This window comes from Hyla sarda, chromosome 2 (assembly GCF_029499605.1).
Source record: "Hyla sarda isolate aHylSar1 chromosome 2, aHylSar1.hap1, whole genome shotgun sequence".
In the NCBI taxonomy this organism is placed as follows: domain Eukaryota; kingdom Metazoa; phylum Chordata; class Amphibia; order Anura; family Hylidae; genus Hyla; species Hyla sarda.
In genome coordinates this window covers 203183694-203209843 of record NC_079190.1, presented here as the reverse complement: position 1 = coordinate 203209843, position 26150 = coordinate 203183694, and the positions used below count along the sequence as shown (strand labels likewise).

General features: G+C 43.9%; 1 long non-coding RNA gene across 1 annotated transcript; it reads right to left on the bottom strand.

Annotated features, from left to right (window-relative positions):
* Positions 1-344: 344 nt before the first annotated feature.
* Positions 345-14778, bottom strand: LOC130355693 (uncharacterized). The gene is made up of 3 exons (XR_008888631.1): positions 14538-14778; positions 13493-13787; positions 345-3392 (listed from the first exon to the last, which is right to left on the bottom strand). It is a non-coding gene; the product is annotated as an uncharacterized LOC130355693 (long non-coding RNA).
* Positions 14779-26150: the final 11372 nt, after the last annotated feature.

Here is a 26150-nt window from a genome sequence, read left to right as displayed (position 1 = left end):
AATAATACAATGATAAATAAACAAATAACCCCCCCCCCCTACATGTTTGTCTCCCTACAAACTACCTTCTTGGTGTGTCTCTTTCTCCTGCCTGTGTTTCTCTTGCACTTGCTCACAATCTTAGCAGGTGTGTAAATCATTCCCCCCTATTGTTATAGCTAACACTGAGAGAACAGAGAGTCAGTCTGATCAGAAAGATCTTTTTCTGTAATAGCTAAATAGTAGGAAATTTGTAATAAAGACTATTTATTTTTGCATTAAGGAAATAAACATTAAAAAATCATTGCAATGTTATCCATAGCCTTTAATAAATTGTTATTGGATTTTATGCGCATGAATGTTTTAGGTACATGGCCATTCAGAAGGCTATACAGAAGGGCAAATATATACACTGGTTTGCAAATTCAAATACATGAAGTGATATATACTGTAATAGTATTTATAATAATATTGTAAACACTCTGTATATATGCAATAGTAATATTTTTCATTACCACATACAACCATGAACTTCATCTAAGACACTTTGCATTTATTTACTCTTCAATATTCCAGTTTTAAATATTAAACAGCAAATAGCTTTTGACTTAATAGCATGCTGATTCTGCTTATGATAAATGATTGCTGACTTGGAAAAACGAGGCAGAAATGACCAGAAATTCTCTTTAATCAACACAAGTTAAGAATATTCTCTGGTGATTTATTCAACTCTTGTTTCTTTCTACTTGTCAGAGGCAAGATATATAAATGAGAAACAAATCATTGCAGTTTGCACACGATTTAACCTTACTCCTCCTCAACATGGTATAATTCTTCCTTTACAAGGTGAATTGGCTCATTAAAAAAGGAGAAGGACCAGCAAGAAGCTCAACACATTTTATTTACAGATGGCTACTCTATTTGTGCATCTTATTAGCTACAATATCTATTAATTAAAAGGGACACCACGTCAGAGACATCACATTTAGCCATTTCATGAGGGTCTTTTATCTGCTCCTACTGAGGGTACTTTAATCTTAAATTACTATGAATTGACTTAATTAACTCCTACAAACAAACTCTTTACAACAATTTACCAATGCGCGATAAAATGAAGTGTCACATTTAAAATAGGACTCCCACATAGAATGGGTGGCAATTGCAAATATGGTGTTTATCATTTGTGCCTACAAGCAGACAGTGTTTCTGTTCTATGCCAAATGGGCAGAGAATATTCCGGACACCTATGCCTTCCATAGGGTCCCACTAACTCACTATATTCCTAAATAGGGTTCAAGAGAGGGTGCATGTCACTATAAAAATTTCAACTGTATGTTCAAAAGTTGTATGTGCCAAACACTCTACAAGCCTATACAAACTCTACTAGCCTATAAAATACTGTATGCCAGGGTTTGTAAAAAATGAAGTTATTGCTATGATTCTACAGCTTAAAAATACCATTAGACATTCAATGACATTACTATGGTGCACACGGTATACAAACACGGCAAACAAGTAGTCTGTAAAGACGCTAAAAAGAAAGTAGACCTAAAGCTAGCATGAAGAAGACAGTTAGGTATGGTAGCCATTAGAGATGGGCACATTTTTTAAAAAATTTGATTCGGTCGATTCGCCAAATTGTCCGGAAAAATTTGGTTCAATCCGAATATAATCACGGTGAATCACTATTAAAACAACTATTTCCGGGCTACAGAGATCCTTAATAGGGGTGTACAACACTTTGCCTTGCTGTAACATGCATAGGGAGTGTGCTGGGGTAGTGAAATAATACTGTTATTCAGTATGACATGCAAATTACAAGTGTCGCTATTAGAATCACTGCCGCAGAGCAGCACAATGACAGAGTCTGGATGTGGCAGCAGGGTCGGGAGACCATATGTTTCTTATGATGATCTCAATTGGCAGACTATGAAATTACTTCTAAACTCTCCTTGCCTGCCTGCAGTGATGCAGGCTTGAGGTCAATGGATTTCCCCCGTTCTGATCTGTATTGTCAGTAACGCTGATTAGTGACCATACAGTGTCTGCTCTCTCTAGCAAAAAGAAATGCAGGCTTGAGGTTATTGGATTCACCACTTTAAAGATCTGTATTGTCAGTAATGGTAAAGTAATTAGTGTGCACACACAGTCTCTGCTCTCTCAGCAAATGCCCGTCTTTGGCAATGACTGCTGGATATATAGGGCTGTGACATCACAGGGCTGGCTGGGTGCTGATAGGCTGCATGCCACCATGTGATTCAGGGTGATCCTGCCTACCCACCTTTCCAGACTTCCTTTCCCCATGTCTTCACACGTGTAGCTGCCAATTTAGCCCCCCAGCCCACACAAAATGGTGAATGAAGTGATTCCTTTCCTCGAAGCGTGAGGAAATTCGGATTTGTTCAGAATCAAATTTTTCATGAAATTCGGAAGGAATTCGACTTCGTCAGCTTCGGTTCGCCCATTCCTAGTAGCCATATAGACCAGTTCTTGAATCATATAATATTACAATAAAATATTTCCTTAAAATACGAAAAAATTAAAAAATAGCTTTATCGAGCTATCTTATAGTAAGACTTGCCGAGTACTCTGCAAGTCTTACAATAAAATAGCTTGATAAATCTTTTTTAGCAATACTGTTGGGGAGATTTATCAATCAGCCTGAAACCCTAATTGTCTGGTTTTCCCATAACAACCAATCACAGCTCAGCTTTCATATCTTAACGATCTCCAGTAAAGTGGAAATTGAGCTGTGATTGGTTGCTTTGAGAAAAACACACAATTAGGGTTTCAGGCAGATTGATAAATCTGGGCCAGTAATGATGCCATGATAGATCATTGTGATGGGGACAGGCTAAAATAAGATACTAAAGTGAGATCCATTTCAGACAAGCTCATCTAGCCTGTATTCTTGTCCAGTAACTGAAAATAAAATTTACTCCTATGATGCTGTTAAGGTCAGTAAAGAGGAATTCTGGGCTTACATGATTGATAGACTGTCAATCCCTGATCAGCTGTGACCACCCCACTAATCAGCTTTTCAGTGCACACTGAGTGGGGCAGGAAGCAGTTGGCTCCATTTACTGTGTAGTGGTTGCACCTCGTAACTGCAGCTTATCTCCGGCTCCAGTGAATGGGAGCTGATCTGCAGTAGCCAGACCAAGCCACTGTACAGTGATTTGAGCCAACTGCTCTTGACTGCTCTATTTTTTGTGCAGTGCAGGCATCAAACAGCAGTTTGGTGGGGGTGCCAGACATCGGCACCATGCCAATCAGAAATTCATGGTTTATCCATCCATGGTTGGAGCAGGACTTGGAGCTGTAATACAGATGCAGAAATGTGGCCATATTACGCCCAGCTGGAACTTGCCAAAATAGCAGTATTCTTCATGCTTCGACTGCTTGGTCGTTTGCTGTAAGTACAAAGCAGCTATGATTAGTAAGAGAAATTAATATATAAGCAAATACGTGATAGCTCCGAGTCCACATAGGGAAGCTAATAAAGATGTCTTCATTTTTGGTTACTGTTTGTAATATTTGCTACAAGTCTAACCTTGATGTTTTATTATTACTTAAGTCTATTTTAATAATTTGAAAGACAAATATATTTTTTAATAGATATGAAAAAATATAGAAACATATTTGTCACAGTGTAATTAAACACTGACAGTACTGTATAGGATAAATGTACGGAATATTAATTAATGCAGCATAATCTGTACATAGATGTATGTTTGGATAGTGACAGGCTCCCTTGCCTCTGGTATCCATGGATACCAAATGGTTTAGGAAATCTATGCTGGTGCCTCTAGTCTTTACAATCAACATGTTTTATCTGCAAAACCCAAATTAAAATGGTTGCAGTGACATTATTGATAGTACCATAAGATCCATGTGTAAGGATATTGGACCAAGCTGACCCATTGTGGTCAGGTATATCTGCATGGCTTAATGGAGGACTGTAAAGTCATAATAATACTGTGTTCATTCATTTAAGATGATAATAATATTTATTTATTTATACAGTGCACACATATTTCACAGCACTGTATACTTTTCACTTAAATTGGTCTCTGTCCCCATTGGGGCTTAGAATATAAATTAGGCTGGGTTCACATCATGTTTTTACCAATATGGGACTGCATACGGCTGGGGGGAGCTAAAACCTTGCACTCCCGTATCCCTGCTGTATGCCGCCCGTATGTAATTCATTTCAATGAGCCGACCGGAGTGAAACGCTGACTCTGGTCGGCTCATTTTTGCCCCATATGCTGTTTTCCACCGCATCTAAAACCATAGTCGACCACGGTTTGAGGTCCGGTGGAAAACCGCATACGGGGCAAAAATGAGCCGACTGGAGTCAGCATTTCACACCGGTCGGCTCATTAAAATTAATTACATACGGGCGGCATACGGCAGAGATATGGGAGCGCAAGGTTTTAGTTCCCCTCAGCCGTATGCGGTCCCGTATTGGTAAAAACATGATGTGAACCCAGCCTTAACCTAAAGTGGGGTAGGAAACCCATGCAAACTTGGACAGAACATACAAACTCTTTGCAGATGTTGTCCTTGACAGTAAAGCCCGAAAAAATTGAAATACAGGAATAGTACTAAAATTAGTACTAAATAGTAACATACTTGTACATAATGAATGAACATATTAACTGGTTACTTAGCAAATCAGCTAAATAGCAATTGTCATATAGCAGTTATATAGAGTATACACTAAAATCTCGAAGTCTTTTTGATGTTCAGTTAGTAGCTAGTGACCTTTCTGTGAAATGGTTTCTGTAGTAAGTCATTTCTCAGGTCTTTTACAAGATAAATGTAACTCCGGAGTAGGCAAGTATTTTATTACATGCAAATAGTAACAGAAACTTGAAAGTGGTTAGTCAATTCTCAGAAATATTTCAATAAATGTAGAAGATACTTGTGAGTGATTAAACCATTCTAAGATGAATATTCAATATATGATGTCATCCCCCCTCTTACCCCTCCATAATTAGTGGGAATTATTGCTGTCCTATTTTCTGTGTAGAGATAGAAGTGGAACACGCTGTAAACCTGACCTGTGTTGGGGCTTAACACTGATTCTCCCTAAAAGAGTGATTTAGGAAAACAATCAATTGCAAACTCCTGTACTTAGATAATTGTTGATTTGAGGTATGCCTGTGAGACAACTGAGGCCTGAAGGTGATTTGTTCTATCACACAGCTAGAGGTCGCTATTATACTCTAAGCCAACTCAAATAGAAAAGCTATAAATCTTGTTTATTAAAGCACTTAAGACCTATGCAGAGTGTAAATCAGACAGGACTGTCTGCACCTGTTTTATTTGTATTGTTGTTAGTTGGACTATAAGTACATTATATTCTGCTTCATTTAATTGTAGTCAACTCGAAGCTGTTCACATGTTACTGAATCTGTTTCCCAGTCACTTATAATCTGCCTTATCTTGGAAGCTGTGGTTAACAAACACTACAGGCAAGTCAAAGATTCCTTTATAATGCTTCAAATAATTCATTTGCCCCATTGCTGTGGCCAACCTCTAAGTAGTAAAAAGTACCACATTAGTTTCTCTGTTTAATTATTTGGTCAAAATATGGCAACTTGTTGATTTGGCATTCTTTAAAAAAAACTCTCTAACAAATAATCAACTAATCTAAAGGATAACTAGAAATATGTGTTTTACTAGCCATAGTATAACACTTTTAAATGGCGTGTTCACATAAAACTAACATCTACACCCCAACATTGCTGTCATTGGCTACTATAGTTTAACTAACTTACATATTGTGGCTCATAATGATTAGTGTTGAGCGCGAATATTCGAAATGCCAATTTTTACCGCGAATGTCGGCACTTCACGATTTTGTGAATATTTAGAATATAGTGATATATATTCGTAATGACAAATATTTGTTGTTTTTTATGCAAATATTTATGTGAATATTGGCATTTCCAGACTGGACACTGATCCCTCCCTTCTTTTAGGTGAAAGATATCATTGAGCATGTGCACTATGGCCGACATTTATCATCGTCTTTAGACAGTTTTTTGTGTCTAGAAAAGGCGCAAAAAAGGCACAAGCAGGGTTTATTTGCGCCTTTTTTCCACCTTTTAGTTTACACATTTCTGCTGATTTTGAGATGCAATCCACTGATTTTGGCAATACACATGATATGGAAGGGTTTTATGAACTGTGCCTTTTTGTAAAAAGGCGCAAAGCCACTGAAAAGTCTCTAAAACTACACCAGCCCAGACTTAGCTTAGCTTTTTGGTGTATGTGAAGAGAGAAATTTCTGAAAATGTGACCTGCGCAAAATGTATCAAATGCTCAGTGACCATTTAATAAATTTGGTGCTCCTACACATTACCAGCACACACAAAAAAGGTGTCAAAAAATGCTTCACTTACACCTACAATGATAAATGCCGGCCCATGTGAATTTCATTAGGAGTTTTTGCATGAAACAAAAACAAACATGGCGAATATGCAAATTTCGCGAACATAGGATGAATGTTCGTCCACATATTCACAAAATATTGCGAATTCGAATGTGCCACAGACCTGTGGTGTGTTACAAAAACTGCAACTGTATGAATGACACAGCTGCTACTCTAATAATTATTTTCTTTTATTTATGCCAAAATGGTTATTGATACTTTGTGCCTGTTCTGCAAATTAGTGCTGTCACAGGGTGGTCACCAATGGTTATTTCTCAACTGGGTGACCACCTCCTTGATAGTCTATGCAGTATGGATTGTCCAGGGGGGGCACCACAAGGTGTTCTCACAACTAAGAACTCACACAGTTGAGCAGTGGTGACATGTCATTTTCTATATAGAAAGTCAATGGTCAATCAAGGGAGTAGTTATCTGTGACAATGATTACTATCCCAGTTGAGAATTGAACAATGGTGACCACTACATTAGCAGTCTATGGTGGGATTTATATATTGGGAAACAAAAGTAAAAACCTAGTTTCTTGAACACACCACAGATCTACATCCTACTAGATTTTCCTAGTAATAATTAAAGATAATATCGCTTTTTAAGGGTTCAGGAACCAATGGTAATATGTTAAGACACCCAGCAACAAATGGTCAATTCCCAGCAGCACCACTGCAATTGAGCCAAATCTTCATATGTTTCACTTTAAAATAAATAGACAGCTTGTGCAATGCTGGGCATTTGAGAGATGTTCTTTGTCACTTTACTCCACTAATAGATGAGGACAAAATAAGTCAAGCTCACTGTCACGATGCCGGCTGGCAGGTAGTGGATCCTCTGTGCCAGAGAGGGATTGGCGTGGACCGTGCTAGAGGATCGGTTCTAAGTCACTACTGGTTTTCACCAGAGCCCGCCGCAAAGCGGGATGGTCTTGCTGCGGCGGTAGTGACCAGGTCGTATCCCCTAGCAACGGCTCAACCTCTCTGGCTGCTGAAGATAGGCGCGGTACAAGGGAGTAGACAGAAGCAAGGTCGGACGTAGCAGAAGGTCGGGGCAGGCAGCAAGGATCGTAGTCAGGGGCAACGGCAGAAGGTCTGGAATCACAGGCAAGGAACACACAAGGAACGCTTTCACTGGCACTAGGGCAACAAGATCCGGCGAGGGAGTGAAGGGGAAGTGAGGTGATATAGGGAAGTGCACAGGTGTAAACACTAATTGGAACCACTGCACCAATCAGCGGTGCAGTGGCCCTTTAAATCGCAAAGACCCGGCGCGCGCGCGCCCTAGGGAGCGGGGCCGCGCGCGCCGGGACAGAACTGACGGGGAGCGAGTAAGGTACGGGAGCCGGGGTGCGCATCGCGAGCGGGCGCTACCCGCATCGCGAATCGCATCCCGGCCGGAGGTGGTAACGCAGCGCCCCGGGTCCGTGGAACCGACCGGGGCGCTGCAGTGAGGGAAGTGTAGCGAGCGCTCCGGGGAGGAGCGGGGACCCGGAGCGCTCGGCGTAACAGTACCCCCCCCCTTGGGTCTCCCCCTCTTCTTGGGGCCTGAGAACCTGAGGATCAGACTTTTGTCCAGGATATTGTCCTCAGGTTCCCAGGACCTCTCTTCTGGACCACAACCCTCCCAATCCACTAAAAAAAAAGTTCTTCCCCTGACCTTTTTAGAGGCCAAAATCTCTTTAACAGAGAAGATGTCCGAGGAGCCGGAAACAGGAGTGGGAGGAACAGATTTAGGAGAAAAACGGTTGAGGATGAGAGGTTTAAGAAGAGAGACGTGAAAGGCATTAGGGATACGAAGAGAAGGAGGAAGAAGAAGTTTGTAAGAGACAGGATTAATTTGACACAAAACTTTAAAAGGACCAAGATAGCGTGGTCCCAACTTATAGCTCGGGACACGGAAACGGACATATTTAGCGGAGAGCCATACCTTGTCTCCAGGGGAAAAAATGGGAGGAGCTCTTCTTTTCTTATCTGCGAATCTCTTCATGCGAGAAGAAGCCTGTAAGAGAGAATTTTGGGTCTCTTTCCATATGGTGGAAAGATCACGAGAAATTTCATCCACAGCGGGCAGACCAGAGGGCAAGGGGGTAGGGAGGGGGGGAAGAGGGTGACGGCCGTACACCACGAAAAACGGAGATTTGGAGGAAGATTCAGAGATTCTGAAATTATACGAGAATTCGGCCCAAGGTAGAAGATCTGCCCAGTCATCCTGGCGGGAGGAAACAAAATGTCGTAAATAGTCACCCAAGATCTGGTTAATTCTCTCTACTTGTCCATTGGATTGAGGATGGTATGCAGAAGAAAAATTTAATTTAATCTTGAGTTGTTTACAGAGAGCCCTCCAGAATTTAGACACAAATTGGACGCCTCTATCCGAGACGATCTGTGTAGGCAACCCGTGAAGACGAAAAATGTGTACAAAAAATTGTTTAGCCAACTGAGGCGCTGAAGGAAGACCAGGAAGAGGGATGAAATGTGCCATTTTGGAGAATCGATCAACGACCACCCAAATAACAGTGTTGCCATGGGATGGGGGTAAGTCAGTAATAAAATCCATACCAATCAGAGACCAAGGTTGTTCGGGGACAGGTAGAGGATGAAGAAAACCAGCGGGCTTCTGGCGAGGAGTCTTATCCCGGGCACAGATAGTGCAGGCTCGCACAAAGTCCACCACATCAGTCTCTAGAGTCGGCCACCAATAGAAGCGAGAGATGAGTTGCACAGATTTCTTGATGCCCGCATGACCTGCGAGATGGGAGGAGTGACCCCATTTGAGGATCCCAAGGCGTTGGCGTGGAGAAACAAAGGTCTTTCCTGGAGGAGTTTGCCTGATGGAGGCTGGAGAAGTGGAAATCAGGCAGTCAGGAGGAATGATGTGTTGAGGAGAGAGTTCAATTTCAGAGGCATCTGAGGAACGAGAGAGAGCATCGGCCCTAATGTTTTTATCAGCAGGCCGAAAGTGAATTTCAAAATTAAATCGGGCAAAGAACAGAGACCACCTGGCCTGACGAGGATTCAGCCGTTGGGCAGACTGGAGGTAGGAGAGGTTCTTGTGATCGGTGTAAATAATAACTGGAAATCTTGATCCCTCCAGCAGATGCCTCCATTCCTCAAGTGCTAATTTAATGGCTAGAAGCTCTCGATCCCCGATGGAGTAGTTCCTCTCCGCCGGAGAGAAGGTCCTGGAAAAAAAACCACAAGTAACAGCATGCCCGGAAGAGTTTTTTTGTAGAAGGACAGCTCCAGCTCCCACTGAGGAGGCATCAACCTCCAATAGGAAGGGTTTAGATGGGTCAGGTCTGGAGAGCACGGGAGCCGAAGAAAAGGCAGACTTGAGTCGTTTAAAGGCGTCTTCCGCTTGAGGAGGCCAAGACTTGGGATCGGCATTTTTTTTTGTTAAAGCCACAATAGGAGCCACAATGGTAGAAAAATGTGGAATAAATTGCCTGTAATAATTGGCGAACCCCAAAAAACGTTGGATGGCACGGAGTCCGGAGGGGCGTGGCCAATCTAAGACGGCAGAGAGTTTATCTGGGTCCATTTGTAGTCCCTGGCCAGAGACCAAGTATCCTAGAAAAGGAAGAGATTGGCATTCAAACAGACATTTCTCTATTTTGGCATAGAGTTGATTATCACGAAGTCTCTGAAGAACCATACGGACATGCTGGCGGTGTTCTTCAAGATTGGCAGAAAAAATCAGGATATCGTCCAGATATACAACAACACAGGAGTATAGTAGATCACGAAAAATTTCATTAACAAAGTCTTGGAAGACGGCAGGGGCGTTGCATAGACCAAAGGGCATGACCAGATACTCAAAGTGTCCATCTCTGGTGTTAAATGCCGTTTTCCATTCATCCCCCTCTCTGATGCGGATGAGATTATAAGCACCTCTTAAGTCCAGTTTGGTAAAAATATGGGCACCTTGGAGACGATCAAAGAGTTCAGAGATGAGGGGTAGGGGGTAGCGGTTCTTAACCGTGATTTTATTAAGACCGCGGTAGTCAATGCAAGGACGTAGAGAGCCATCTTTTTTGGACACAAAGAAAAATCCGGCTCCGGCAGGAGAGGAGGATTTACGGATAAAGCCCTTTTTTAAATTTTCTTGGACGTATTCAGACATGGCAAGAGTCTCTGGGACGGACAGAGGATAGATTCTGCCCCGGGGTGGAGTAGTGCCCGGGAGGAGGTCAATGGGACAATCATAAGGCCTGTGAGGAGGTAGAGTCTCAGCTTGTTTTTTGCAAAAAACGTCCGCAAAGTCCATATAGGCCTTAGGGAGACCGGTTACATGAGGAAGCACAGGGACACGGCAAGGTTTACTGGGAACCGGTTTTAAGCAGTCCTTGGAACAAGAGGGCCCCCAACTCTTGATCTCCCCAGTGGACCAATCCAGGATTGGGGAATGGAGTTGAAGCCAGGGAAGTCCAAGAAGGATTTCAGAAGTGCAATTGGGGAGGACCAACAGTTCAATCCTCTCGTGATGAGATCCGATGCACATTAGAAGGGGCTCCGTGCGGAAACGTATAGTACAGTCCAATCTTTCATTGTTTACACAATTGATGTAGAGGGGTCTGGCGAGACTGGTCACCGGGATGTTGAACCTGTTGACGAGAGAGGCTAAGATGAAATTTCCTGCAGATCCAGAGTCCAAGAAGGCCACAGCAGAGAAGGAGAAGGCAGAGGCAGACATCCGCACAGGCACAGTAAGACGTGGAGAAGCAGAGTAGACATCCAGGACTGTCTCACCTTTGTGCGGAGTCAGCGGACGTCTTTCCAGGCGGGGAGGACGGATAGGACAATCCTTCAGGAAGTGTTCGGTACTAGCACAGTACAGGCAGAGATTCTCCAGGCGGCGTCGTGTCCTCTCTTGGGGTGTCAGGCGAGACCGGTCGACCTGCATAGCCTCCACGGCGGGAGGCACAGGAACAGATTGCAGGGGACCAGAGGAGAGAGGAGCCGGGGAGAAGAAACGCCTCGTGCGAACAGAGTCCATATCCTGGCGGAGCTCCTGACGCCGTTCGGAAAAACGCATGTCAATGCGAGTGGCAAGATGGATGAGTTCATGTAGGTTAGCAGGGATTTCTCGTGCGGCCAGAACATCTTTAATGTTGCTGGATAGGCCTTTTTTAAAGGTCGCGCAGAGTGCCTCATTATTCCAGGATAATTCTGAAGCAAGGGTACGGAACTGTACGGCATACTCGCCAACGGAAGAATTACCCTGGACCAGGTTCAACAGGGCAGTCTCAGCAGAAGAGGCTCGGGCAGGTTCCTCAAAGACACTTCGAATTTCCGAGAAGAAGGAGTGTACAGAGGCAGTGACGGGGTCATTGCGGTCCCAGAGCGGTGTGGCCCAAGCCAGGGCTTTTCCAGACAGCAGGCTGACTACGAAAGCCACCTTAGACCTTTCAGTGGGGAACTGGTCCGACATCATCTCCAAGTGTAATGAACATTGGGAAAGAAAGCCACGGCAAAACTTAGAGTCCCCATCAAATTTATCCGGCAAGGATAGTCGTATTCCAGAAGCGGCCACTCGCTGCGGAGGAGGTACAGGAGCTGGCGGAGGAGATGATTGCTGGAGCTGTGGTAGTAACTGTTGTAGCATAACAGTCAGTTGAGACAGCTGTTGGCCTTGTTGCGCAATCTGTTGTGACTGCTGGGCGACCACCGTGGTGAGGTCAGCGACAACTGGCAGAGGAACTTCAGCGGGATCCATGGCCGGATCTACTGTCACGATGCCGGCTGGCAGGTAGTGGATCCTCTGTGCCAGAGAGGGATTGGCGTGGACCGTGCTAGAGGATCGGTTCTAAGTCACTACTGGTTTTCACCAGAGCCCGCCGCAAAGCGGGATGGTCTTGCTGCGGCGGTAGTGACCAGGTCGTATCCCCTAGCAACGGCTCAACCTCTCTGGCTGCTGAAGATAGGCGCGGTACAAGGGAGTAGACAGAAGCAAGGTCGGACGTAGCAGAAGGTCGGGGCAGGCAGCAAGGATCGTAGTCAGGGGCAACGGCAGAAGGTCTGGAATCACAGGCAAGGAACACACAAGGAACGCTTTCACTGGCACTAGGGCAACAAGATCCGGCGAGGGAGTGAAGGGGAAGTGAGGTGATATAGGGAAGTGCACAGGTGTAAACACTAATTGGAACCACTGCACCAATCAGCGGTGCAGTGGCCCTTTAAATCGCAAAGACCCGGCGCGCGCGCGCCCTAGGGAGCGGGGCCGCGCGCGCCGGGACAGAACTGACGGGGAGCGAGTAAGGTACGGGAGCCGGGGTGCGCATCGCGAGCGGGCGCTACCCGCATCGCGAATCGCATCCCGGCCGGAGGTGGTAACGCAGCGCCCCGGGTCCGTGGAACCGACCGGGGCGCTGCAGTGAGGGAAGTGTAGCGAGCGCTCCGGGGAGGAGCGGGGACCCGGAGCGCTCGGCGTAACACTCACCTTTATCAACCTAATTGTCTAACAGCATACCTGAACATAGGATTTCCACACCAGACTGCATAGTACGACAGTTTATGTCTGCACATGGTCACTTCTATGATGCAGGAGGGATTGTTACATCCCAATCCTGCACACACTGCCCAATGCCTTGGCATATAACTTCACTAATCACATAAATGTAGTCTATACATCTAATTTAAAGTGTTCCTTTCTTTGTATACTCTTTTAGCTGTTTTTTCCCCCAAGTGATCCACAATATGTTCCAGTTATTTCTTACTCGAATTTAAATACAAATACATATTCATGAATAATAGAACTAAAATAACATTGCCAGTTTCAATTATGAGAACAATTTCTCAAAGACAGACAAAATATTGCAAAGTTGAAACTAGAACAAGAAAAGCTTCAATATCACTGATTAGTTGTTATGGGTTACTCCGAATGCTCTCTCTGTGAGTCACAAGGCAGTAGAATAATCACAAAGCGATGGAAAACTGAACCTAAAAATAATGCAAATTATGAGATTGACGAGGATGGGAGAGATTAAAAAGAGACAGGGGGTGCTCCCTTGTAGTGTATTTCGACTGGGTGTGATCCCTCCACCACAAGTGATGTACTCACCTATGAGGTGATGACGTATTGATTCCACGTCTGTTGTAGGTTGTGGTGATCGAGGTTCATTTGGTTGGTTGAAAAAGGAGCTGCTGCACTTGGACCGATTCTGGGTTCCCAACGTGGGCCCAGCTTGAAAATGTGATAGTGAATTTGGAAAAGGCGGTCTTGGAGGGGCTGCTCTGATTTGTACACAATGAAGCGGACACAGGCCGGCACAGGACAACAAATATTTTACTGAGAAATACGGACAACGCATTTTGGAACTCAAGGGTGCCTTCCTCAGGTCCAATTTGGCAGTACTCTAAAACACACACATAAATGGGCATATATATATATATATATATATATATATATATATATATCCACATGGTCACAACACGATAAATGTATACAAGAAATACGTTTTTTTTTGTATTATAGATAAATAGATAAAAAGAAAAAAAATTCTTATTAGTAAATTGACAGTACTAGAATATGCTAGGATGGGAGAGTATGTATATATATCTCCACATATGTGGTAACTATTGCGTACACACATATATATATATATATATATATATATATATATATATATATATATACACGTGGTAACTCAGTGTGTAAAATGAGTATTTGCATTTGGTATAAAAATGTATTCGCCCTGGGCGACCAAATATGGAGCTTGTAAGTGGGGATTACTAAAATGCCAAGAAGGTGTTTATGTATGTATAAAACCTGTGTAGTATATGTAGGCTTCTAACTGGAACACATTATAGGATATTGGATATAGGATATATGTGGGCAATTTCAGACTGGTTCATTTGGTGATAGTCGGTTTCAACAAAAAGAAATTATGGTAGGAACAGACATCATAAATATTACATATGATTCCTGTTGTGTATGCATAATTAAGCAGGCCCTGTACATAATGGTATGTTTCGGCATAAGGTGAGGACATCCAATATGAATGTGACAGGCAGTAAAATAAATGTTCAATCTATGTGCAATAGGGCTAGCATGGTTCATGATATTGACTTGCCGTATATGGTAAGTAAGACACTTTTTTACTTACCACTTTTTTGGATAGGTGCCTTTAAAAGTGTGCTGGGGAGAGAGAGTATGGATAAGGAATGGTTGGATGGGGTTAAAATGGAATCTGCTTGCAGACTGGGGTTAAAGAGGCTCTTCTATCAGAGAGAGGGAATGAACCCCAGGGGTTAAAAAGACTGGGGTTAAGAAAACTCTGCAGGCAGAGAGAAGATAAGAAGGATGGGTGATTAGATGGGGTTAACAAGACTCAGTGTGTGGGTAATCATCCCTGTTTGGCGGTGCCGGCGTTTTCTGGCAAAGCAAAGACTCCCGACATGTCACTTCCGGCCAGCGTCGACATTGTCATGGCACCGCTGACGCTGGGCTGTCAGCGGTGCACAGGTTAGTGTGTATTGTACATTGTACAGCGAGGGCTGGAGAATGTATAAGTGGAAGTGGTGCAATGGCATAAGGGCGGTCAGGAGGATGAAATAAAAGATGCAGGGGTTAAATGATAAATGGGAATGTATGGCTGGAGTTTGGATATGGGGGGATGGTGAGATGTATGGTTTATAGATATATGGTATAGTGCAGTACACATATATAAAGGCTGTTGGGGCATGCTGGGAGTTATAGTTTTGCAACATCTGGAGGGCCACAGTTTGGAGACAACTCCCAACATGCCCTTCAGCTGTCTGGGCAGGCTGGGAGCTGTAGTTTTGCAACAACTGGAGGCACACTGGTTGGGAAACACAGAGTTTGTTACCCAGCTCAGTGTTTTGCAACCAGTGTGCCTCCAGCTTTTGCAAACTACTACTCCCAGCATGCCCTCTGGCTGTCCGTACATGCTAGGAGTTGTACTTTTGCAACAGCTGGAGGCCTACTGGCAGCAAAACTGTAAGTTAAGTAACAAACTCTCAGTGTTTTGCCACCAGTGTGCCTCCAGCTGTTGCATAACTACAACCCCCAGCATGCACGGACAGCCAAAGGGCATGCTGGAAGTTGTAGTTTTGCAACAGCTGGATGTTTGCACCCCCCCTCCCCCACCCTGTGTGCATGTACAGGGTACATTCACACGGGCGGGGGTCTACAGTGAGTTTCTCACTGCAAGTTATGCAGCTAATTTTCCGCTGCAGCTCAAACTCCCAGCGGGAAACTCGCTGTGAACCCCTGCCCATGTGAATTTACCCTAAAAACACTACACTACACATACACTAACATGCTGGTGTTGCCCCATACTGGCAATACCCATTATTTTGGAAACTACACCCCTCACGGAACGTAACAAGGGGTATAGTGACCCTTAACAACCCACAGGTGTTTGAAGGATTTTCATTAAATTGGACTTGAAAATTATTTTTTTTTATTTTTTTTCACTAAAATGCTGGTGTTATCCCAAATTTTTCATTTTCACAAGGGGTAATAGGAAAAAAGCCCCACAAAAATTGTAACATAAAATGTGAACTAAAAACAACACAGCCTACGTACTGAGCAACAAATGAAAAACAGGTAAGGGACCGAACTGTCATATTAAAGATGCAAATTCCTCTTTATCATTTAAACCTAAGGGGCCCATTGCTTCCAATCGTAGTATCCAACGGGCTTCCTTTCTGATGAGGATTTGTTGTCTGTCCTTACCGTTAGATGCATGTTCAAGTCTCTCCAGGGCAGTGAAAGTCAAAGAATGGGGGCTACTGTTATGTGCATTAATCATATGTGATATAAACCGTGTAGCACCGATTTCTGTCCTGAGAGAGCGAAAATGCTCCCTAACTCTATGAAAAAGCAGGCATTTTGTTTGACCTATATAAAATAAGCCACAACTGCATGTTAAAGGGGTACTCCGGCCCTAAGACATCTTATCCCCAATCCAAAGGATAGGGGATTAGATGTCTGATCGTAAACTTGCATGCAGCACCCACCTCTGGGAGCTGCACACAGCGCTGCAGCCTCCAAGTCTGCTGGGTTACAACTAGGGGGCCGAAGTATTATGATGTCACGCCCCGCCCCCGCAAAGCAAGTCTATGGGAGGGGGCATGACAGTAGCCCCGATTCTTTGACTTTCACTGCCCTGGAGAGAATTGAACATGCATCTAACGATAAGGACAGACAACAAATCCTCGTCAGAAAGGAACCCTGGTGGATACTATGATTGTAAGCAATGGAGCCCTTAGGTTTAAATGAAAAAAAAGGAATTTGCAGCTTTAATATGACAGTTCTGTCGTTATCTGTTTTTCATTTGCTGCTCAGTACGTGGGCTGTGTTGTTTTTAGTTCACATTTTATGTTCAGCACTGAAGGTGGTAATATAAAGTTTGTATAGTGTTACCTAGAGAACATACATGTTGGGACTATAAACTCACCTGTCTGACGTCATCACGTATCAGGGGCCTGATGAAGCGTGCAAAGCGCAATACGGACTTTCGCCCACTGTTTGTGTAACCCCCCCACTGCACCATCTGTCTTGCCTCCCTTGATGTATCAGTATCTCCGTGGTCTAATAAAGAATTCTGTTTGCTACAAGATTTGAGGTGAGTGCTCCATTCCTTTGTTTCTCTATAAGATCGTTATTTTATGAAGACACTGTATACAAGCAGCACCACCTGTAGTAGCTTCCACTAAAGACCACATATAGGAGATCCACATCACACACCTGACCGTTGTAACACTCCAAGTTAGTTGGTTTGCAGCCTAATGCCCATATACATGACTGTGCTGGGAGCTGTTGTTTCTACCTGAGAGAGCCTATTTCAGTCCCTAAAGTATGTTGCCCTTACACATAGCAGCACAGTCTAATGACAGCTCTGCTTTTAGGCAATTTACTTTAAAAAAAATTTCTCTTGATCAAAAATAGTTTTTAGTTTATGTATATTGAGCTCGGAGGCTGTTGCATTTCTCTTTGATTGACAATGTTTGAACATGTTCAATGTAACAATTCATCTTGTGTCTACACAAACATATAAAGCAGCCTGTGTGCAATTCAAACAACTGAAGTCTTCAGAAGTACTGCTTTCTTTGCAGGATATCTTATATTATATGCATCTGTGTATGTAGTCAGCATATTTGAATGCTGTGTGTGTGATTTAAATATATTGCACAACACTTTAATGCATACCTCTTGTACTTAATAGGCTGGGCTCCCACAGTGTAAAATAAAATCAATAAACAAAAGTTATAGAGGTCTAAAAAGTGGAATTTTTATTTTTTTTTAACTAATAATGCGTTCTATTAAAGTCTATTAAATAAGCAGTCCAGAATTATTGTTATTATTATTATTATATTTTTTGCTTATATAGTGCAGCATAGGCTATTAGGCTATACATTTTGTGTATGCCTTTTGATTACCTCTTTTTGCTGATGTAATAGGCATGTGATAGGCTTCGTTTTGGTATGGAAATGCACAATAATGTGGTTTCTGTAATGCAGCCTATATTTTCTATGAATCCTCTGGCTGAGGATCAGATGTTTGATCACAACATCTGATCATCTCATTAAGCTGCTAGTGCTGAAGGAGAACTCAGACTAATGAATGCCTTGGGGTTAATTCACATTGCATGCTGTTCAGATGTCTTAGATGACTTATAATCACAATGTGAGTTTTTTTTATGAAGGTGTGAAGTTTTTAGGCTATGTTCTCATACTAAATTTTGAAAACATTTAGCAAAATCTATGTGAACATTTTTTTTTCTGTGATGTGCACAATTGCGACACAATATCACTATTTTTACTACAGCAAAAACATTAAAAGGTATTTTGAGTGTGCATGATATGGGCAAAAACCCAACCCAACCCAACAAAAACAAATGGGATTGCTTTTTTAACACCTGAAATGGGTATTCTTATAGTTACTTGTTAAAAGGATATAAATACCTTTGAAATATGTTTGTATTGTTCACTTACTTTCTTAATGCAAATTAAACATTTTTCGAAATAATCTTTTTTTTTTTTTTTTTTTATTAACTTCCCACTATTGTACTGCTGTAGAGTTTATTTAACTTGTTCACTGGTTGTCCTGCTGCTTCTGACAGATTATACAGCTTCATTTTTCATTGTTTATTTCCTTTTCAAAATGTAAATTACCATAGCATAACTGTACGTTATGGTTAGCAGTTACTAACCGCACAATGCCCACAGAAACAGCTTTCAAACATAAATGCTCTAGTGCTGCAACTGCCAAGACTGAAAACTCGTCACTAGCATAACAGGAGCAGGAAAGGGAAGGCAAGAGTGGAAAGCATGCAAGTCTTCATGGAGGTCAGATCACACAGGCTGTAATGAATAAGAGTGGAAGATGTTAATTAATCAGGTTGCATATTTGATTAAAGGAAGAGCAGGTTCTGAAGAGAAAATAGGAGAAATCAGCACAAAGGAAAATAGATCCCTCTTGGGCAATACAAAGGAAAAGCTTGGTGTTTGCTGTGACTCTGCAATTGATACAGCTAGTCCATGGCAGGCTGTTCCAATAGAGAGCCAATCTAATAGATCAATGTAATGCACATGCGTTACGTTGATCTATATAAACAATATATCCAGAATTTACTATCATTGGATCATATTGATCAGTACAATAAGTTCCGCAAGTCTGTTTCATCATATGGTGAACTTTTTTATTCTGGCTTTGTAATACTCTATATGGTATGAAAAAAGTAAATAAGTACCAGTAAAAAGTACAACTTGTACTCCCAGAAATAAGCTCTAATACTAGTGTCAGGATCCGGATAGGTATGCAACGAGGACACTGGTGGTGGATCCTCTGTGTCAGTGGGGTGATGGTGTGGACCGTACCAGGGGAACGGAGTCTAAGGGGTTACTGGTTTTCACCAGAGCCCGCCGCAAAGCGGGATGGACTTGCAGCGGCAGGTAACCCCCAGGTCGTTCCACCCAATAGCGACTCAACCCCAGCTGACGGCTGAGACAGGCGCGGTACAAGGGACAAGGCAAGAGCAAGGTCGGACGTAGCAGAAGGTCAGGGCAGGCAGCAAGGATCATAGTCAGGGGCAACAGCAGAGGGTCTGGAACACTGGCTTGGAACATACACAAAACGCTTTCACTGGCACTGAGCACTGAGCAGACGGAGGACGGGACAGGTGAGGGGATTGGGATGCGGACCGCGAGCGGGCGCGTCCCGCTACGCGGGTCGCATCCCCGCTGGTGACACTAATGCAGCGTTCCCAGTCAGCGGGTCCGACCGGGGCGCTGCATGGAGGTGAACGCCGCGAGCGCTCCGGGGAGGAGCAGGGACCCTGAGCGCTCGGCGTAACAACTAGTCTGTCAGTAAAAATATAAAAATGTTATGGGTCTTTGAAGGTATAAAGGAAGAAAACATCAAGCCACAAATCAAAATTTGGAAAAATTTAGGAGGGTTCAGAATGGTTTAAACAGTTTTTAAATACTATATTACCAGGCTAAATAAGTGTAATAGTAGTTATGTACTGAATATACAGGGAAATAACTTAAGGGATTCAAAAGTAGAAGTCACACTGCACCATAGTGTATAAATAATTTTTGAAATCACACATAATAGGTTGGTGCCCCTGAACAGATTTTGCTTTGAGCCTAGGAGCTTCAAAAATGTCTCTTTGTACACAGTTGCCCTGATTTACTATTGTAAACCCCACCTACTTTTTTGGGGATGTGTGCCAAAAAGTAGCACAGTGCAACACAATATGGTTGTACCACAGATTGTGTCTTTGGTAGAATTTGTGGTGCATTGCTCCAAAATAAACCTGTAATAAGGGCATGGTCAGTCTCAAAGGGGGTGTGGCTAACTGGATAAATTGGCATGCTCTCACAACCAAACCTATTTACTAATGAATTCACACAAAATCCTGTGTGGCTGAAAATTCCCACTAAGAAAAAGCTGGTCAGAAATTTCCAGACCTGTGAATCCTCATAGTAAATAGAGTGGAATCCTGCAAGTCTGAAGCAATGGAGGCAATTGATTAAAACCTGTGCAGAGTGATGCAGTTGCCCATGGCAACTGCTTTTTCAGAAAATGTTTTTAAAAATGTAAAACAACATCTGGTTGCCATGGGCAACTGATCCACTTCCTCTGTACAGGTTTTGATAAATCTCCCCCAACATTTCACACTAATAAGTAAATCAGGGCCACTTTGTGTGTTATTTTACTTTCACGATGAAGGGAAGCAAACATATTTTTTTAGATTTATTCAATTTAAAAAGGGACAAATGCACTAAAATATGATTCGACTTTTGTGACTGCTCATTGTTTACACCCATTGATTACAAAGATACCATCAGTCTTCTAAAGGTCATGAGATGCCCAAAGCCAAGACTTTCCTTTTTGCTATTGTCACTAATATGCAATAACTTTGAGACATAGCATTGCTTTAATTTATCAGTGACACGTCCTCAATACTAAGGTGAAATTATTTGTATGACAAAGTGCAATTTTATTTTATTATACCAGCAATTCACCTCAAGGCCAAATCCAGCCTAGATTCACTGATAGGGAAGGGAGTGAGATTGAGAGAGAGAGAGTGCAATTTTGGGTGTAGTACACAGCTACTGTGTGCTGTAGCACTGGTGTGTACAACAACTGAAAAGCTAATAGTAACCAGCCAGTTAGAGTGAACAGAGCACTAAAAGCCATAATCACCCGCTATTAGTGCCTAATACAGGTTGCTTAGTGGAGCATATTGTCCTCTATTAAGTGTAATCTGTGCGTACATAAGTGGTGTTCCTGTTAAAGTCTTAAGGGCCTAGTTATTGTGAAAGGCCAGCCAAAAGTAGACACCTGCTGCTGTTCCAGACAAATGTTGTTTTAAGCATAGTGGAGCATATTGTACTCCCCTTATCTATGCACTAAGTATGTCAGGCACAGAAGTCCCAGGATGTGCTCAGAGGAGTTGCAGAGGCCTAAATTCATGAGGCGCAGGCAGAGGTTGCAGAAGAATGGGGGCGAGTGGCAGCAGGAGTCGCAGTGAGAGGCCTGAGTTCAGCTTTTGTTCGTGTCTCGACCAGCAACCCATCTGCTGTCATCGATTGGTTAACACGGTCATATACTTCATCACAAGTGACATCTGACACCCCCAGTCGGTGGGTTCCTCTGACACAACCCTCAGTTGCATTGGCCCAGGAGCAGTCCCTGTCCTCCCATTGCCTGTGTCCTATGTTGTTCCCTCCTCCACAGAAGTATCGTATGCTGTGGGTTCCGTGCCACTATTTAGTGAGGACAATCTACTAGAGGACAGTTATCAGCTACTGCCCAGCCAAGAAGTGGAGGAGACATACGCCGCTTCCTCCGCTAGGTGGGCAAGTAGTGATGAGGAGAGTGGCGTAGAAGGTGGTGTTGCTAGCGTTCAGGCTCCTGCAGCAGACACTGTTGAGGAACCTGAGGAGGACATCAGTGACGTGCTGTCACAACTCGATGATAATGAAGCCGATAGCACTTGGGAGACGGGTGCAGAAGGGGTTTCATCATCAGGAGAAGAGGGTTGCAGGTTGCCCGTGAGGCAGCAGTTGAGGCAGCAAAGTGGTAGCATGGTTGTCAGTCATCATGGTGGCGAAAGTGGAAAATCTGGGGCCAAAAGTGCCCAGGGTCGACCACCTGCTTCGCGTCAGCCTACCTTCCCGGGAGGCAGTGAAACAGGGGTTCCTTGAGTTGGCGGCAGTAGCAATCAATCAGTGCAGACTGTTGGTGGGAAAATCAGCTACTCGGCAGTGTGGCAGTTTTTCATCAAGCATCTGGAGGATGTTAACCTGGACACATGCAAGATGTGTCGGCAGAAGGTAAAGCTTGGCCAGGGTCCCAATGTTGGCCCTATGGCCCTGCATCAACATATGCAGTTTCACCATAAAGCGGCCTGGGAGAACCGTGGCCCGATGTGGTGGTCCAGCCTGCTGCATCACCCAGTGGCGTGCTACCTGTTTCAGCCAGCCAGGGCTCCACCACCTCAGCCGAAGGGAGCTGTCTGTCATACCTATCTTCTGTCACTCCAGATGCTCCTGCTTCTCCTACTTCGAGTCAGTCATTCCTCCAGCAATTTATCAACTAAGCCATGTCCAAGAAACAACAGTATGAATGTGCTCCTGTCTAAGTTTCTGGTGCTGCAGTCCCTCCCTTTTCAAGTGGTGGACTCTGCCCCTTTAAGAGAACTGATGGCTTGTGCCGAGTCGAGCTGGAGAGTCCCAAGCCGTCATTTCTTTGCGAAGAAGGCAGCACCAACCCTGCACAATTTTGTAGAAGAGGAGGTGGGCCAATCCTTGAGCCTGTCATTGTGTACCAAAGTGCATGGCAGCACCGACGTGTGGAGCTGTAACTACGGTCAGGGATAATACATGTCCTTTACGGCCCACTGGGTAAATGTGGTTCCTGCATGGCCACACCAGCAACTTGGACAGGTCACACAGCTTCCGCCTCCACACTCTCAGGCTGTTGGTCCTGTGATAGTGTGTGACTCCGCCTCCTCATCCTCCACCGTGTCCGCAGCCTCCACTGCACAGACAAGTCTCAGTGCCCCTCAAGCATACCATGTGTGCAGGGCATGGTGGTGTCACGCTGTTCTTCACATGGTTTGCCTTGGCGAACGGAGTCACACAGGGGAGGAACTGCTAAAAGTCATTGATTAAGAAATCGAATCATGGCTAACTCCACGAAAACTGGAAATGGTAACCATGGTGACCGACAATGGGAAAAACATCTCGTCTGCGGGCGACAAGGAAGCACGAGCCCTGCGCCCTGCATGGCACACGTGTTCAATCTGGTTGTCAAGTGGTTCCTGAAGTGTTCCCTCCATCTGCAAGACATCGTAACAAAGGGAATGCACTTCAGCCACTACAGCAAAGCACACCCTCCTTGGGCTGCAGCATCAGAACAGTATCCCCCACATAGTCTGATTTGCAACATTTCCACATGTTGGAATTCCACCTTCCATATGTTGGGCCAACTATACGAACAGAAAAAACTCATCACCGATTTCTTGATTATCCGAACGGATAGGGGGACTCCCCTGTGTAACTTCAATGTTAACCAATGGCAGCTCTTACGTGACACCTGCCATTTGCTCAGGCCCTTTGTGGAAGCCACACTATTAGTCAGTCGCCAGGATTACGGGATGAACGACGTCATTCCACTGCTTCACTTCAGGACCTGAACCAGCCGGTGGTGGCATACCTTGACATGCCCATGCCAACACACCTTGAAGATTCACTGGACTTCTGGGCAGCCAAATTTGATTTGTGGCCTCAACTAGCAGAGTTTGCCCTCAAAAAGCTGTCCTGCCCAGCCAGTAGTGTGCCATCAGAGTGGGTGTTTAGTGCGGCGAGGGCCATAGTAACCCCGAGGAGAACTCGTCTGTCCACGAAAAATGTGGAGAGGCTGACCTTTGTGAAGAGAAATCAGGCATGGATGAGCCAGCATTTCCACCCACCAATGCCTGATGCATCAGAGTATATTGGCCATGGTGCCACACCAACACTTTACAAATATGGATGGTGCAAAATATATTTAAGGTGCTGCTCCCTAGTTATAGAAATTCCTCCCCATCAGACCACAAGTATGTATTGAGGATATGCATTACCTAAAACTTGACTTTTCTTAGGATAAAATATATGGGCCCCAATTTTTTTTTATAACTAAGAAAAAGAAAGGTGTACAAAAAACACCATGTGCCACCTACACCACCAAGTATTGATGTGATGCCAAGACCTCTAAAAGGTGGAAGGGAACAACATGTGGTACATTGTAACCAGTGGGGGTAAAAACTTCCCCTGCAAGGCCATTCTGTTGTATTATTAATTCCCTTCTTGGCAAGTGTTACTTGCCCTAAAAAAGGGCGGCCCCCCACAGGAACCTCTCCCTATTTCCACCTACAAACACTGCCAACCCAGGGTTTTTAGGTGGTAATAGGGAGAGTTTCCTGTGTGGGGCCGCCCTTTTTAGGGCAAGTAACACATGCCAAGAAGGGAATTAATAATGCGCGAGTAGGGCCTTACAGGGGAAGTTTTTACCCCCCCACCTGTTATAATGGACCATACGTTGTTCCCTTCCATCTTTTAGAGGTCTTTGCATCACGTCAATACTTGGTGGTATATGTGGCACATGGGGATTTTTGCACACCTTTCCTTTTGTTTGATTTCCCAGAAATTTTGGGTACATATATTTTATCCTAAGAATATTATTAAAAGTTATGTTTTACGTAATGCATATCCTCAATATTTACTTGTGCACACTAACACTTTTACAAAAAAGACTGTTTTCTTCTGCCTACCTGCCTCAGCTACTATTCTGATCCTGCCACCCGCCTGATGCCACACATATGATGACAAGTTCTCCTTTTTTGACCCACCTTCATCACCAGGTATTGGTATTGCCACCCACCGCCCCACTCACCGGATCACTTTCCGGACTCCTGATGTTGATGCCAGCTCCTGGCTGTCTCATACTGCCACCATATGTTCTCCTCATGCTGATGCCAACTCCAGGCTGTGTCATTCATCCACTTAATGTTCTCCTCATGCTGATTCCAGCTCCAGGCTGTGTCATTCTGCCACCATATGTTCTCCTCTTGCTGCTTTCAACTCCAGGCTGTGTCATTCAGCCACTCTATGGTCTCCTCTTGCTGCTGCCACCTCCAGGCTGTGTCATTGTACTGCCATGTGGTCTCCTCATGCTGCTGGCTCATTAAATAAAACTTTTTTTGAAATCTTCAATTTAAATGTTAAAAAATATTTTTAATCTTTTCAATTGTGAGGCCTTATGGTTTCATCAGGCTGTTGCCACCTCCATGCTGGGTCATTCAGCGACTATATGGTCTCCTAATGCTGCCGCCACCTCCAGGCTGTGTCATTCAGCCACTATATGGTCTCCTCTTACTGCCGCCAACTCCGGGCTGTGCCATTCAGCCGTCTATATGGTCTACTCACGCTTCTGCCACCTCCAGGCTGTGTCATTCAGCCACTATATGGTCTCCTCTTGCTGCTGCCAAATTCAAGTTGTGTCAATCAGCCACTATATGGTCTCCTCTTGCTGCTGCCACCTCCAGGCTGTGTCACTGTACAGCCATGTGGTCTCTTCATGCTGCTAGCACATTAAATAAAACGTTTTAGGTTCATCTATTTGAAATCTTCAATTTAAATGTTAAAACATATCTTTAATCTTTTCAGGCCCTATGGTCTTGTCAGGCTGTTGCCACCTCCAGGCTGGGTCATTCAGCCGCCATATGGCCATTCAGCCGCTGTATGGTCTCCTCGTGCTGCCGCCACCTCCACGCTGTGTCATTCAGCCACTATATGGTCTCCTCATACTGATGCCACCTCCAGGCTCTGTCATTGTGCCGCTCTGCAACAGTGATTCTAATAGTGATGCCTCTAATCTGCATGTCATACTGAATAACAGTATTATTTCACTAACCCAGCACACTTCCTATATGTGTTACAGCAAGGCAAAGTGTTCTACACCTCTATTGAGGCTCTCTGTAGGCCAGAAATAGCCATTTTTAATAGTGATTTGCTGCAAATAAATTCGGACCGAAACAAATTTGGGGGGAAAATTTGGTGAACCAGCCAAATCAAATGTTTCAAAAATTTGCTCATCTCTAATTATTTCCAAGTTGCGACTCATGCAGAAATTGTCCAGCCATCTTCTTCTGCAAACATTTATAAATAAATAAATAACTACAGCATGATAGAGATTT